Below are 17,662 nucleotides of genomic sequence, written 5' to 3'. Positions count from 1 at the left end.
ATTACCAAGGTTGAAGGAAGTTTACCAAGAGGACAATGGAACAAGTCAATCAGTAAAGAAACTATATTATGTAGCTCCAAGAGGACCATGGCAGCCTAGTTAACTTAGTATGATGCAAGAGCCTAATTCACAATTTCAAGTTTATGCATATCCAATTCAAATTAATTAGAACACACCCTTTCCTTGGCAACATTGGCCATCTCAACCCCAAAACCAATCTTGGCAACAAGGTTTGCAAGGAAATTATGGGAGCCATCCACAATATCCTCAATATTTTCCTCAATATCCTCCATACCCAACTCCATGTTATCCCTACCATTCACCTCCACCACAACCACAACCCCAACCACATCCATCTCAAATATCCACTCCCACTCAACTACCTGTACCACCATTTCCAAACCCACACAATGAAGTAGCTCAACCCACTTACAATGCTGAGGTACAACACTTCCAAATATCTCCTTTCAATCTCAATGGTATTCATCTCAGCTCAGGAAGAATATTCAAAAAAAGAGATTCTCTTGATGCCATTGAAGGACAACATGCAGAAAAAGAAGATTCAAAAGAGAATATCAAAGAATCATGGGCTGCACTTGATGAAGAGTAGATCACAGCGAAATCAGAGATTGAGAAAGCTCCCTCATGGTTACCATCAAATCCTCCATGTGTTCAAGAGAACAATCAACAAAAAGAGAAATATTTGAAGGTCATGGAAGAAGAAGACATCCAAGATGATCCAAATCAGCAAGTGGACCAGGGGCATCACAACTATATTGAAATATGGTTCCAGATAGTCATTAAGTTGCAGCAACACTCTCTTCTTCAACTGTGCTTGATCCTTTCAAAGTCAAATCATTTGGTCTCTGAAATCCAAGTACATGTCAAATCATATATTGCAAGCCTACACATTAGTTTATCTATCATCTTTATGTGCACATGGCTCCATTGAAAGTATTCTTATACTTGAAAGTAATTTATTTTTTTCAAGTAGGGTAGGGTAGAAAAAAATTTGAAAAATAAGAGAAAAAAAATCTCAAGTGAAAACCTCCTTTAAGGCACTTGAGATTGGCTCATTGACTGAAAACCTCCATGAGGCGGTCAATGGGTTAGGAAAAAGAGAAAAATGGGAGAAAAATAAAATATCCTAGGTGAAAACCTCCTTTGAGGTGCCTAGGCAAACCTACTAATTGAAAACCTCATTGAGGCGACTAGTAAGCCTAGAAGAAAAAAAGAGAAAAAATAAAAATATGTGCTCCATGTATCTCTCTGATGAATGTAGGTGCCCTCCAACATTTGAAAGCAAAAAAAACAAGTTGGCACCAACAAAAGAAAAAATAGGTCAAACCTAGTCAAAAGAAGTCAAATTTTGACTTTCTCCTCCTTTGCTCAAATGCTTTAACATGACCAAGGCCATGCAAATCCATCACCATCATCTATTTCCACCATCCACTCATCATTTCCAAGCTTCTACCACTCATTTTCCTTGCTGTCCTAAAAAACTACAAGAATGCTCTGTTTTACTACAGGAAACAGAAATACATAGAGCATAAAACTAATTTTTCCATATATTTCAAACCATGCATTGATTTTCCAAGATGTTTTAGGAGGAGATGCATATGGATGATGGTAAATGCCCCAAAAAATTCAGCAAATTCCAATGCGCAATTTCCAAGAAATCGGCCTCCATCACCTTCAACCATGTTTAGTTTTTCTCGAGATTCGTGCATCCATTGGCCAAGATATTTTTTGGGGAGGTGCATAATAATGTTGGAAACACGCTCAAAAAATTTCAAGTCAATCCATTCTACCATTTGGCCGATATGGACAAAACAAGTCAGCTACAAGAGGTTGTCCTGAATTACTACATGATCTCTACAAGAAGGCCAAGAAGAAGCTACAAGAGGAAATATGATGGAGAAATGGGTCAAAAGGTTAGGTATTCTTTAGGGAAGGTTTATATAGGTTCCCAAAAACCTGCACATCAACAAGAAGACAACCCATGAGCAAAATGAGATCGAAAAAAAAGACAAAGGCAGTTAAGAAGATGTGCCTGAGTCATTAGCAGCACAACAACATCAACTCAGTAGCAGCATGCATGTATCTCCAACAACCATCAGGTAGGTACAAGTATGAAATATTCTTGACCTCTTCTCTTGAGCATATTATAGTTAGAAATTTGTTGTCAATGCATGAGAGATGAGGTTTTATAAGGTAAGGATGGGTCAGTAGTCTTGACCACCTTCAACTAGTTAATTTTAGCTCACTCATTCACTCATGCAATGTCGAAAAGTCAAATTATGAAGGGTGATGATTTCAAGGAATGGGGACAATAGTTAAAAGAAGAAATTTTTGCAAAGGCCAAGTCACCACAACACTCCAAACCCTCCATCCACTTCATATTCACTATCTATCCATCATTCATCCATCCCATTTCATAATTTCAAGAATAAACCCTACACTCTGTCTCACCCTAAAAATTTCTTGAAAAAAACAAATAGATCATCCTCTCCATTTTCACAAACCTACACTACTCCCTTTGAGCCCTATCATCATCCTCCAAACCCTCTACATCATTTCTCATCACTCCCATACAGTTAAAAGACTATGAAAGAGAAGGAATGGATGCTATAGGAAGACATAATGTTGCTACAAGAAGGAAGAAAGGAACAAATGGTGCTAAAACCAAAAAAAAAAAGGTAGTGCCTAAGAGAGACCTAATCAAAACAAAAAACTCCAAGGCCATTAGGCAATCATCTAGGCCACAAAAGAAAAGAAGAAGGCAAGCTAATGGTCTCAAGAAACAATGATTTTTCTATGCACAAATATATTTTTGGGCTTTTCCTTGCAGAACTTACAACCAAGATTCTTAAGAGAAAGGACTAAGGAATGCACAAGAGAGAGGCCACCAGGGCCATGAATGAGGCACAATGAGGTCACTAAGTTGCTCAGAGGATGAGCAACACTTTCAGCAGAGGGGTATGATGGGCCTCTAAATTAGACATAAATTAAGGCCCATGCCTCTAAATTAAACATAAATTAAGGCCCATCTAACCATCCTTCAGCATATTAAACCTCTCTTTTTGCATTAGATAATGTATTTTTAACTTTAATATGTTCATTAGGAAGGTTTAGGAATAATTTTATATGTGTGCCTAATATTATTTATTTTTGTGGAATATTATCAGAATATTGGACAAATTATGAAGATTTGGAGGAGGAGATAATTTAGGAACTTGCTCCCTACTACAAGAGGATCAATATTAAATAATAAATCAACAAGATATTATGGAATTATGGCACAGATTGTGGAACTCCAATGATTAAGAAAATCTAGGAATGTGTTCCCTCCCATTTAATACAGATTCCCAATATTGGGAACCAAATCCACTAATCAAGGGATTTTGGTGGGAAAAGATTCCTCCTTTCATGGGGAATGATTCGTAATCATTTTGTATAAGTACCAAGTCGAATTTGCCTCTAGGGGTAGACTTTTATTAGTCTTCTTGTGGATAGAACTCGTATTTTTGCAGCTCCATTGTATTTTCTTGCAGGGATGTAATTGTATTAATGAAAACAATGAAGATTGATGTCATGTTCAAATTCTAAATATTGTTCTCCTCCATAGGTATCTAAGTTTCCTTGGGCTTGGCCATCCCAGGAGCCTCAGAGCCCTTTTGTATCATTTGTTTTTATTCTTTTCACTTCTTATTCACATGCATCTCTTATTCTCATCTCTTTCTATTTATGTATTTAGTATTAATGATTTCTTGTTGTAGGATTGGGTTAAATGGTTAATGTAAGCTCTTTTGCAGGGTCACAAGCATCATTTCATCCTTGGAAAATATTTGGAAGGTCATAGCAATCATTGAGCTGCTTAAATTAGTTTGCTTATTCCCAAATCTAGATTTCTCGAACTCCTTTGTGGAAAATAGCAGCAAATTTCCGTTATTTTTTAGAGCATGCTAATGAGCTTCAATCAAGTTGTTTCGGCTTTCATTAGATCACAAAAACATTCTAGTTAATAACAAAATTTACCCCATTACATTTTCACTTAATTAGGCTAGGAATTTGATAGATTTACTATCTCACTAGTTCTAAAAAATCTAGATTTTAAACTAGTAATTTTCCATTATGTAATATATCTTTCCCATGTATAGATGAGTTTTTAGATAGTTGCAGAAAATAATGTGTTTTTTTGCAGGAGCTTCTACATTGGAGGGATACCTCATCTCGTTCACCTCATCCAAGCCTCATCCACCCATGTCGCCAAAATCCACTAAAATCTCAATCTGAATTCTTGTTTTATAAGCAAAAATTGCAATTTCCATTGAGAAAATCCACCCATATTGAAGCCCTTGTTTGTGTTCTGGGTAGTGTCCACCACCTCCATGCCTTATTCTTCCATTATCCACCTTTCCCAATCTCCATTCCACCTTCTAGACCACTTCCTAAGATTTCAGCATGTTCTTATAATAAAATAGGGGATCCGCTAGGAACTAGTACATCATGTAGACATCATGTAGGAAATCCTGTAGCAGCCTGTTTTGAACCCAAATTGAGAAAAGTCATCATTTAAGCTAGGATTAGGCCTCTACTTGACCTCCAAGCCATCAAAACCATTGTACCCATCTTTCTCCACACTTGTCTCCCCTGCCAAAGAACAAGGAAATATTAGCATTTGCATTTATAAAATGAAAAGATAAAGAAAAATAGTTCTTTTTATTTCTTAATTAGCACATGCATGCAACAGTTAATACTCGCTAGATTAGATTCCATGCTCAATTAGTTTAAATCATCACATGTTATCAATAGGATTGAGTTAGGTTTCTTTTACACTTAATTCATTATCTTTATGCAATTAGAATATGTTTCTTTCCTTATACTTTATTTCTTGCAATAGGTTAGGGTTTCCATTTCGAGAACTTCATGTTCTGCAATTAGTTTAGGATTTTATTTCAGTACATACACTCCATTACATCATGACAATAAAGGAATGACACATTGTATGCTACACATATAGTTTCAATACCCCTTAAGTTTGTACGAACCCCAGGTTGATAATTAAACTCGGTAGCCTTGGGAGTTGCAGAATTCTTGTTGTAATACCGAGGCTCATCAATGAGGCTCCTACTTTGGAGCTAGAAGCTCCTGCTTTGGTGGGATACTCAACTCTCATTCCAAAGAGCATCTCATAGCCTTATCCTCATCGAACTTGACATCTCTCCTTACAAATATCATCCTCAGTGAAGGCAAATACACTTGGTAATTGTGTGGAGTTTCAGTGTATCCTACAAAAACTCTAAACTCTATTGTAGGCTCAAATTTCTTCTTCAAATCATTGGAGACATGATAATACAATGAAGCTCCAAAAATTCTGAAATGAGACACTTCAGTTTTTCTCCCAGATAAATCTTCCTCTTGTGTGATCATACCAAGTATTCTTTGAGGAATTTGATTCTACAAGTAGACTATGATGTTGCATGCTTCTGCCCATAGAATTAATAGAAACTCCTAATCATGCAACATGGATATTACTGCTCCCACTATGCTCCTATTCTTCCTCTCAGCTACCATATTTTGTTGTGGTTATGGGGTGTTGTCAGCTCTCTTTGAATACCTTATTTGGCATAGAAATCCTTGAAGGCATGCAAAATAAATTCACCTCCATTGTCGCTCCTAAGAACCTTAACCTTCTTCCCAGTATCCTTCTCAACCAATGCCCTAAATTCAAAAAAAATAGAGAAAACTTCATTCTTCTTCCGCATGAAGAAGATCCAGAATTTCCTAGAGAAATCATCAATAAAAATAACATAGTACATATATTTTTCTATGGAGGATGTAGAAAAGGGTCCACAAACATTAGAGCGGAATCACTCCGAGATTGCATCCTCTCTACTATCTCGACCATTGCAAGTGTATTTGACATATTTACCCAATGTGCAACCCTTGCAGACATCTTAGTGGTCAAGGGAGCCTTTAGGGAGACATGTGGTAATTTATTGCATAATTTCTAAGGCATCATGGTGTAGATGACCCATCTCTTGTGCCAAAGTTCTTCAACATCTCAACTCTACACCTTTTCTACCTTGCTGGTGAATGCAACATAATATCCCACCTCAAGTTTATATAGGTTCTTGAATCGAGCTCCAATCTACTTCACTTTCCCAGTGGCTATGTGCCTTAGAAATACTTTCTCTTTACTGAAAATAACACCATAGCCACAATCCTCCAATACTGCTATAGAGATTAGGTTCTTCTTCATCTCAGGTACAAACATAACATCTTTGAGGCGAGGAGGGGATGCTTTCTCCGTCTTAAAGGTGACAATACCAATTTGTGTAGCATTGTACCTCCCATAATTCCCCATTTATATATGCATATGGAGATCCTTCTCCTCCAGGATACTAGAAAACTCCTTACACCCTGTCATATGGAACGAGGCACTAGAATCAAGGTACCACACACTACCCATAACAATGTTGGCTATGCATGTTATTACGGTGAAGTCTAATTCGAATTGTGAAGGCAACGATTCACCTACTACTCCTCCTTAAGGTTTCTTGGTAGACTTCTTGTGTGGACATTTTGTTGCATAATGCCCATATTCATGGCAGTGAAAGAATTTTATCTTGCTCAAGTATTTCTTCTTGCCATTATTTTGGTTGGATTTAGGTTTTCTCTGCATTTCCTTCCCTTTTCTCTTCTTCCCCTTTCCAACTAACGAAAAAATCTCTTCATCCTCAACTTTGGATGATGTTCCATCTCTGTTATTTCTCTTGAACTCTTCTTGAACCAAATTAGACCACAATCTTTCCCAATTTGGTAACTTTTCCCTTCCATTCACAAAGTCCCGGTATATGTGCTAGGATTTTGGAAGGCCTAGAAGATCTATGCTCACCAGGTCATCCTCTACTACATTCACCCCAATCTCATTTCGAACTTGTGTAAACTTGGAGAGATACTGCAAAATAGTATCATTTTTATGCATCTCGATGTTTGAAAGTTTGTTTTTCAAGGCCAAATTTCTATGATCACTTCTATTTTAAAATAACTCAGTCAATGTCTTCCACATAGAAAATGGTGTCTCTTTTCCATGGATATTTGAGACCACATTCTTCCTCACACCTCCTAGAAAAAAATCTATTGTCTTTGCAACATCCTTCTTGCATTGGGTTAACTGTTGTGCATCCGACTGTGGAGGTTTTGCAATATCAATTTTCACATATTCTTACACACCATTTTCATCGAGCACTGCTTCCATTCGATCCTTGTAGGTGATGAAATTTGAGCTACCCTCCACGGAATACTCCAACCTCAGACCATTGAAAGACATTCTCCCGATCATGAAGATAAAATGTTGCACTGAAGTTGCTAGTTTGAAATTCCTCAGAGACAAGTTCGACATATTGGTTCTAATGTGATTTGAGGGTTTCAGTACCGTGTAGAAATTTGATAGAAATTGCAACTACTCAATATTTCTAACTGAAAACAAGAGACACACTTCTACTCTACTAACATGCGGAATGAAAATCACAATTTAGAACAACATGCTAGACATGTGATAAGAAAAACCATAAATACACAGTGATTCCTAGGGGAACCCAACTAGGAAAAACCCATCAAGCCTCTTTGCATTAATCAGTTGAATAGAGAAACTATTACAATTGCTAGCTCCATCTCTAAGTTCAACCTGCAAAACAATAATTGTTCTCTCTACTCAATAGAAAACTCTAGCCAACACTTAGCCATTTATTTTTCTACCAAACCTTCTATTTCCTTACACAAGTCCCAAGGAAATCAGCCCCTAAAAGATAGGAATTTCCTCCAAATTGATTTCGCAAATCCTAAGAATTGATCACTAACTGTATGAAACACCTATACACTCAAAACTAGTTTACAACGTATGCTACATTGCCTTGTCATCTCCACTTCTGAGGAACTCGAATTCCTTGCATGCACTAGCTAATTTGGGTTCATCAGTTATTTGGCAGATCTCTGAGTTAAATTATTGTCCTACTGTAAAATTCCTTCAACTCACTCCAACAATAGTTAGAGGCCAGTTAACTAAATATAATTGAAAATAACTTAATTAAATGACTAAAATTTAGCAATCACACATGCATAAATGAACTCCAAGCCCTCTGACTCAAATTTAATGAGCTAACTAAGTGACAAAAGACATGTAACACTAGTTAACTACCTCTAAGTTGTCCTGCTGATGTGGAAATTTGATTTACTCAATTTTACTAAGGCTAAAGTCAAATTGAACCTTTCTTGCTACAGTTTTTCAACATCTAACAATATCCAAAGATAACATATGATGTGAAATAATGTGTACATATTAAAATGTTGATGTTTGAAGCTATGAATTTGTAATCTTATTAAAAGAATTATATTTAAATCGCAACTATTGTTGGTTAATATACTTGTTTTTAAACTAAAAAAGATGGTTTTTATGTTATAAAGTGTAGAAAATTTTTGGAGTATCATATTGAATGGATTAAGAAAAGTCAAAATTAAAAATCTTAGGAAATCATGATTTATGCTTAAGTTATAATAAATAAAAAGTATAACATAAAAGTATTTTTTCTAGTTTACCAAAGCTTAAATAACAATGCTCTTTGCAAATCACGACAATATTGAGATTTAGAAAATCTTGACTTATTTTAAAAATAACATACAACGAAAGAGGGAACACCAACGATCTTGGTGTATTTTAACATATAATGAAAGGAAGAGCAATAACAATAAACATCAAGCTGAGCCACAAAGTGTTGTAGTTGTTGATGAAGTGACTATTGTAATAACTATAATATTTTGATAATGCAAAAGTAATTGGAGAATTTGTGGAAGAGTTCACTAAAGAAAAAGAGGATAAAGAAGACATTGAGATTTTAGCTATATTGAAAAATACAAAAAAAATTGTTGAAAAATTTATAAAAGAAAAATTTGACTCTGATGGGGATGTGGGGATGTACAGCATGGGCATGGTGAAAAAAGTGAAGTCCATTATGCAGATACACATGTGGATGATGAAATTGAAGTTAAAGATGAAAATAAAATTGACTTTGTAGCAATAACAAAATGTAATGATAGAGTCTAGCACTAAATGTTGTAGTAGCAATTTTTGAAGAATGACTTGCAAAGAGAAAGTATGATGGAGATTAAAGTTGGCAGGGAAAAATTGTCATTACTATAGTAGAAGAAGGAACCATGAAGTTGAAGGTAATTGTTAGAGTTGTTGAATTAGTAATGGGTGTGGAAGAAGAGATTATAGAAAATAAAGATGTTGTTTCAAAATCTAACCAAAAATATTCAAACAACAATAATTGGAATACAAACTTAGATGCAAAAGAAGGTCTAGAAACTTAGATGCAAAAGAAAGACTAGATGAAAAGGACAAAGAAAATGAGGAAATGTGGAAAAAAATACTAAAGTAAAGAAGAATATAAAACATACTAAACATAAAGTTTCTAGCAAAGAATAAGCACTAGCATACATAAAAATGAGAAAATGTGGAAAAAATTACTAGAGTAAAGAAGAAGATAAAACATACTCAACATAAAGTTTCGAGCAAAAAAAACTTGTAAAGAATAAGCACTAGCATACATAAATAAAGGAAGTAAAACAAGCTTTTCTTTGACTTGATTTCAAATGTTATAAACCTAGCTCAGATTTAGACAAAGAAACGATCATGTTATGAGTTTGGTAAGGATTGTAAGTGCATTCATTATCCAATGGTTAGTGTTAGAGTTATTAACCATCACAATTAACTAGCGGTGTTGGAATATTATAATATTTACTAAGAACTCTAGTAGAGTCTTAGTCTCATTATGCATATAAAGAATACTAGGTAAAAAAATGTTAATTAAAAATAGATAATTTTGCATGTAAAAAATGTTAAAATTATCTTCTCAATTTATAGAAATTGATATATAATTTTTTTATTGTAGTAATGTGTGTTCTTATCCGTTATTCTTTATTCATGGAGAAATGAAAAGAGTACAGGAGCTTTTAGAGCTGTAAAAACCTAACCTGTTTACACTACATTAATAATGGATTTGATCGATCAAGCCCTTGTATGGAGTTGCTTCACTGGAAGCAGGCCATGGTTTGCAGCCATGGAAATTCTTCCTTGTACTGAGGCGTTATTTTATGGAAAGATGGAGGAGAAGTCCACACCCGTTGTAGGCAACCGTCGAACCAGAAGCAATAATTTGCACAGCCACATATGAGGAGTTGGACAACACCAGCACAAAAGTTCACGTATGAGGGGAGATTGACGGCCAAATCCTCCTTGAATCCACGGGCGAAGAAAAATTTGGTGCCAAATTGATGTTTATGTGTTTTTAAAGCTGTTTTAAATCACACTGAACAAGTAAATGGAAATGCCAAATTGGAGAATTATAAAAATATTTGTCTGATATAAGAAAAATCTAGGATGGGTACCCCAAATTCCTTTAATTCCACCGGCCTAAACATGGATTATAACGTGAAAATTCGAATAGAGTTACCCTCCACTGTGATGTAAAATGTTTATCTAAACAGAGCATTGAAGTTACGTTGAGCAGGTGACCATTATTTCATCCTTGTAAACCTCCGCAATTTGTATGGAACATTGAATTGATAGGTTATCTCCTTTAAATATGAGACTTCAAAAGCATTTTAATTGTTTTTTAAAAATTTGAATTCCAAAAATTGAGGTTATAAATTGTTTGGTTATAACTTTGGGAACCTTCTCTGTCATTAAAATGAGAGATTATTTGTTTCGAATCCGGTAATTATAGTGATGTCAAGGGGGTTCAAAACTTTTATCCAATTATGGAAGTGACGATTTTTTTATAAGAAACGAGAATCACCCGATTTGTGACGATTGTGTGACATTTTTATGGTTTTTGCCAAAACAAGCCGAGAGCACCCGAGAGCACCGAGGTGGAGCAAGGGCACTTGAGTTGGCATGAGCATGCCCAACGTGGAACAGAGGCACCTGAGTTGGCACAAGTGTGCTCGAGTTGGAGTGGAAGGAGGGTGCCCAAGTAGCCATGAGCGTGTTGAAGGTGGGATGAGACCACCCTAGACGAAACGAGCACACTAGAACAAATGCGCCCAAGATGGAATGAGTCGGCCCAAACCGGAACGATCGCACCCGAACGAATGCACATGAGATGGAATGAGTCAACCCAACCAAATTTGAGGTTTCTCGCCCAAGCTTGTGACGGAATGAAAGTCAGCCCGAGAGACAAAGTGTGAACCGAGTACAGGTCGAGGGCGTGGCTGGGCGAGCCAAGGCGTAGGTCGAACAACATAGGTGGACACACGAGTTTTGTTGAATGAACTGAGGGCGCGACAAGGAATCCGGTTGAACGTCGGGCGAGGGCGAGACAGGGCGTCCGGGCGAATGACGATTCGAATAGAGGGCGCGGTAGGGCGTTCAGGTGAACGATGGTTGAACGGGTAGTTGAAACGCTGGGTGAGGGCGCAGGAGGGCGTCCGGCTGAACGGCGGGTTGACTGCCCGACTGATGTGCGAAGTGTGAGGGCGAGTGAGGGCACGGGCAGTGGTTTGGGAAGCGAGCTAAATGACCCGTGCACGAGCTCATGTGAACGATCGTGCGATGGTGAATGAAGGGCGTTTGGTGGAGTGCCCGGTGAAAGTGAACGTGCGAAGGCGTCAGGCAAACGGACGAGCCGGGGTGAACGGTGGGTGTTCGGGAGTGTGGGCAACGAGCTAAGCAAGCCATTTGGGTGAAACACCGACGTGCAGACAGTGGTGCATGAAGGCACGAGTCGGACAATGGATCGTTCAGGCGGCCATGTGGGCGCGCCCAACACGACGAGTTGGTCAGCATGGTGTGACGGTGACGAGCTAGTGGCGGCGGAAAAAGTATAAGTGTCAAGGAAATATGGGGTTTCCTCCGGGATTGTAACTTATATGAAAATTGAGATATATTATAGTGTGGGCATGCTCATTACAGGGAGTTGCCCCTCCTATTTATACTATTGTGCATTTCATGTTAATGTTGATTCATGGTTATGAATGTTTAAAGAAAGTTTCTGTTGTGTTATAATGAATGAATGTACTTGGTGAAATTGGAAAATAAACTAAGTATAGAAAGTAGGCGTAGTCCACAATCGTTAGTATTGTTAAAAAGAAAAGGGTCGGTGGTGCCGCACCTCCTATAGTGCGGTTGGAAGAGTATCGCTAGTGTAGGGGCGTGACACCCCCGAGGGGACCATGGTTGAGTATAAGTTAACATGTCGAACAAACATATGAAAGAGGAGGAACATATGAAAGCAAGATGAAACGAATAGGTGTGAAGTCTCTATACGATCCGTAGCTCCAAACAAAGGGAGCAAGTTGTGTGGGACTCAATCTATCCTCGTGGTAGAGAAGAGTCAAACCAAGGAGAATGGGTTGTGTGCTTTGCTAGTGGAATGAACCAAAGGTCAAGTTCTAGTTTATAGCAATAGGCCAATAAGAGTTTACGCCGAGTTCAGTTGTCGACACACCTACACCAAAGGACCTTGTGCCCAAATTGTGAAGTAGAGGTTGGAATGGGTTGGTGTGCTTTGATTTGTATTTGGGACTTTGTTTTGGGAAAACTAATGGTCTATTCTTGTTGAAATTTCGAGGGAAGGATGAGGGCCTAAACTTATGTGAGTTTGCAGCATTGTATTGTAATTTGAAAAGTTATATATTGTATGAATGCAACATAGTATTCTAGCATAATGATGATGTGATATTTTGGAATATTTTATATGATGTGGAAATTAATTGATGTTTAAGCATTATGCTCATGTTAGGATTACATGTTGGATTCCACACACAATATATTTAACATGTGAATAAGAAGTATAAGTTCTAGAGGTGTAGTATGGGAACCAAGTACTTGGAAATTGGTCACTCCCATTGTGACAAACTTCATGGTGTTGTATGCCTAGATGGCCTCAATGTGCCTTGACTCAAGGAGTGCTCCTAGGGTGTGACAGGTAGTATTAGAGCAAAACCCACTACCTTCCCTCGAAGGTGGTACCAGAGTGAAGTCCACCACCTTCTCACATATCATAGAGGAGGTTTTAGAGAAAATTTAATAATGAAGGTTGAAAGGAATGTGTCACAAGATAAGAGTAGTGGTGCTCAAGGTTCGAGCTTGATTTCTTTGATTCATCGGGTGCTTAATAAAGTTGAGTCTAATTGTTGAAGATTGGATCAATTAGAGATGCATGTTGGTGACCTTGTGACAATAGTCCATGAGCAGTTAGAGACAATTACAATATTGAAGAAATTTGTTGGATAAGGTTCATTTGACACTTCAGTGGAGGTGAAGGGTTGTGAACTAGAATTGTATGATGGTACTAGGAGTGCTAAGGTGATCAGTAATTTCTATTGGGATGTAGAGAAATATCTTGGATTGTTAGGGGCATGCCTAAAGGAGGATAATATTAGGGACACTGCTACATATTTGACACAAAAAGTGAAGTTGTGGTGGAGGACTAGGGAAAAGGAAATTGTTGGTGGTCACATCTAGGATGACATCACTACATGGGCATAAATGAAGGAAGCTTTGTAAATGTAGCTTGGGCCAAGGGATCATACTTGGAATATAAGGAATAAGATGAGGAATTTGAGGCATTTTGGTAGTACAAAGGCTTACATTCGTGAGTATTCGAGTCTTATGTTGGATATCGAGTATATGTTTAATGGAGATAGGTTATTTACCTTCATGATGAGATTATAGCCTTGGGTGTAAACAAAGGTGAGAAAGAAGAATGTTCTGACATAGGTAGAGGTTATCACTATGGCATATAAGTTTTTAGATTTCTATGTGAATGGAAAGATAGAAGGGATGGAATACACTAGTTATAAAGGAAAAAATAAGGTACAAAAAGTGAAAGGGAAGTCTTCAAAAGAAGATGGATTGAATGAAAAAAAATTGGGGAAGGAGAAGAAGTCTCTTTCTGTTGGATATGTGGAGAAGATTATATGGCAAAGAATTGTTCATCGAAGCAGACATTAATTATGATGCAATAGCCAAATAAGCCATTTGTAGGAGTGATGCAAGTTTTTGGTGCAACTTCTTCAAAAGAGTCTACTGTAAATCATGATCAGAGCATGAAATAACTAAACTATGTGTGTATAAGTGTTGTTGGGAGTTAGTAGGTTTACTTGATAGATAGTGGTGCTAATCACACGTCGTGAGGGAGGATGTAATGAGGATATTAGGATTACATATTGTTCCAATCCATATTCCTTCAAAGCCGTGAACTCTAATGATAAGAGAGTTCTCAAAATGATCAAAGATGTTCTAGTGAAGATTAGATGTTGGAGTGGGAATCTTGACTTCACCATCATTCATTTAGATTCAATAGAGAAATTTTTTATTTTTTCAGGAGTAAAGTTTGTGATTGTTCTGACCATGCAATCCATTTTGGGTGGAGGTGCTAGGATGACATTTATCTATGTGGAGGAGAGATAACTTGATGATGACATTCTTAAGAGGTTGGAGCATGTGGATTTTATTCTTCTATAGTATTTGAGGATGATGACTAACATGAAAGAGAGGGTTTTGTGTCTTGCCAACAAACATCACATGGTTGATTTCAAGACATAAGAATTCAAGTTTGATGACTTTGTTAATATTTATGGTAAGGATGGTAAATTGATTAAGGATCTCTATGATGATGGAGCTATAAGGATTTGATCTGCAGTCAAGGATGAGGTTTGAGATGACGAGCTTTGGTATAGAAGAACAAGCAGAGAGCTTTGAGGATTCTAGAGAGAAAAATGAGTTAGACGATTGGCCTGAAGATACGAAGTTGGAGAGGTTGGTTGAGGATAATGAGGGTAAGATAGGTTCCTATCCCCATTTATTGAGATACATTACAAATAGATATGGAGAGGTCATTATACGAGTAAGACAAAAATTTCTAGGATCAAATAGAGTATATTCAAGAGAGTAGGGTATGTCTTCAAGAAGTGGAGATGGAGTGTCAAGGTTAGTCCCTAGGCTAGCCCATTTCATATTCTTTGTGAGCTCTTAGAGATGGGCTCATCATGAATTGCTCGAGGTGGAAAGTTCACATAAATATGTGGAGTTCCTAATAGAGGCACTTAATGATGACCAAATTCTAAATGATGAGCATGTATGGAGATGTTTGGGATGACATTAGGATGTGAAATGTTTGTATTTGTTTGAGTGAATTGAGTTCTTGTGGATTTGGTGCTACACTCATATTAGATACTTAATTAGCTGATGACATGAAGTAATCCAACACATGAAATTCTTACAGGATTATTTGCAAAAATACATGATTGATGCAGTGCCATGACATGAGTAGCCTTCACATGATTCATGTAGTAATGGGAGTTTCTTTTATGATATGTGCTGTAATTTTCATGAGTAGACTTCTTCATGAAGCATCACCTTTAGTGATGAAAGGATTGTTAGGGGGAGTTTGTTTTTGATGACAACAACATATTTAGAGTGGGGGAGGATGTTAGGCCTCCATGCTTGAGCAACCATGAATGCCACAAGTTAGAAGAGTCAAGTCACAAGATGAGACAAGCATTGCACGATTTGCAACAATTATGTGACATTTTGGGGCTTTTTTCCCAAACGAGTTAAGAGTGCTTGAGAGCACTCGAGTGGGTTGGAAGAACTGAGGTGGAATGAGGGTTTTTGAGTTGGCAGGATTGCACTCAAGGTGGAATGAAGGTGCCTGAGTTAGGACGAGTGTGCCCAAATTACATGGAAAATTTTAGGGGCTAATATTCACAAGTGGGCTAATTTTCCATGTTTTTCCCCAAAAACAAATTGTTAATTTCCATTGTTCATATAAATTATTAGCCTAAATTTTATAGTATAAAACTATTATACCTTAAACATCACCAAAATTTTATATAAAGACTATAAAATTATTAGACATTTGATTTTTTTTTTTAAATATCATCAAATATTTTATAATTTACATATTATGGATTATTGAAATTCGCCAAGGTTTCTAAACATTGAGATGAATTCCCATTCTTAAAATTTTCTCAGCCAAGTTGGAGTGGAATGAGGGTGCTCGCGTCAGAAAAAGTGTGCCCAAGGTGGAATGAGAGCGCCTAAGACGAAATTAGCATGCCTAAATGAATGTGTTCAAGATAGAACAAGTTAGCCAAAACTAAAACAAGCAGGCCCCAATTACTATGCATGAGATGGAACGATTTGACCTGGCCAAATTTGAGGTTTCCCACTCAAGTTTGTGATGGAAAGAAAGTTAGCCAGAGAGACGAAGCATCGCCCTCACTACACGATGCCACCTTTCACTCACCATGGTCGACTATAAGTTAACATGTGGAGCGAAGAGAACAGAGGAGAGAATGATGAATGGACAAGAAGAAATATGGAATGAATAGGAGAAAAGTCTCTGTACAAATCACAAATCCTATGAAGGGAGAAATTTGCATGGGACTCACTCTATCATGAAGGTGGAAAGCGGTTTGACCTAGGAGAATGGGTCGTGTACTTTGTTGGCGGATTACATCAAAGGTTGAGTTCTAGTTTATAATACGAGGCTGAGAGGAGTCTATGTCATTTTGAGTAACTAGCATGCCTAAGCAAAAGTACCTTGTGCCTGACCTGTGCGAGGAAAGGTAGGAACAATTTGGGGTGTTTGGCTTTGTAATTGGGACTTAGTTTTGGGAAAACCAATAGTTTTTTTTGTTGAGGAGAAGGTCGAGGACCTAAAAGTATGTAAGTTTGCAATATTGGATTGAAATTAGATAACAATTGCAATATAATTTTGAGAAAGGACCGAGGCTCCCCTTCTTTATATGCGGTGTACATTTGAGTATTTTTGCATCGTATGAATGTCACATATATTGTAGCATAACGATGATGTCATATTGTAGATTCTTGTACATGGATGTGGACATTAATTGATGTTTGAGCATTATACTAGTGTTAAAATTTAATTTTGGATTATGAACACATAATACATCTAACATGTAAATAAGAAATATATATGCTAGAGGCATAGTTTGAGAGCCAAGTACTCGCAATTTCGTCATTGTCATTACGAGGAACCTCATTGGTGTTTTTACGCATAAAGGACCTCGAAGCTCCTTAACCTGAAGAGCATTCCTACAGATGTGAGAAGTGCCAACCAATCTAACCTAACGAGATTGAAAAATTATTATCACATAACAAAAGTGGAGAGAGAAATTACAGAAGCAACCATGACATGTTGGTCCAACCATGGAATTGTTATGATAAAAGGGACACCCGATAATATGTTGCAATGGTGAAACTATTATTTTTGTTACTCGTTCAAAATCGAGTAAAAATATTTATGAGATAAATGTCTACAAAACCTAGTAAACAATTTTATATGATGGATGTTTCCTCATCATTTCGTCATTTTTAAATGGAGTGTTTTTCAAATTTTATAAGTAAATAACAATATAAAAATTTTAAAATATAATCATGTTTTTTAAAGTAATTGACACGATTTTGGTGGATACTGTATGAAATAAGTGTAATATACATTATTGTTGGTTAGTACTTGCTTCTTATACAAAAAGTAGATAATTCTTATCGAGTGAATGTGATCATATAACTTAGTTATATTAATTGTATGGTTTATGCACCACAATCTTGGTGGAGGGGGAATCA

Source organism: Pinus tabuliformis, chromosome 4_1 (assembly GCF_031772625.1).
Source record: "Pinus tabuliformis cultivar Carrire ecotype Pingquan chromosome 4_1, CPIR1, whole genome shotgun sequence".
NCBI classification, from domain to species: Eukaryota; Viridiplantae; Streptophyta; class Pinopsida; order Pinales; family Pinaceae; genus Pinus; species Pinus tabuliformis.
The sequence above is the reverse complement of the archived record's forward strand: the minus strand, read 5'-3'. Positions refer to the sequence as shown.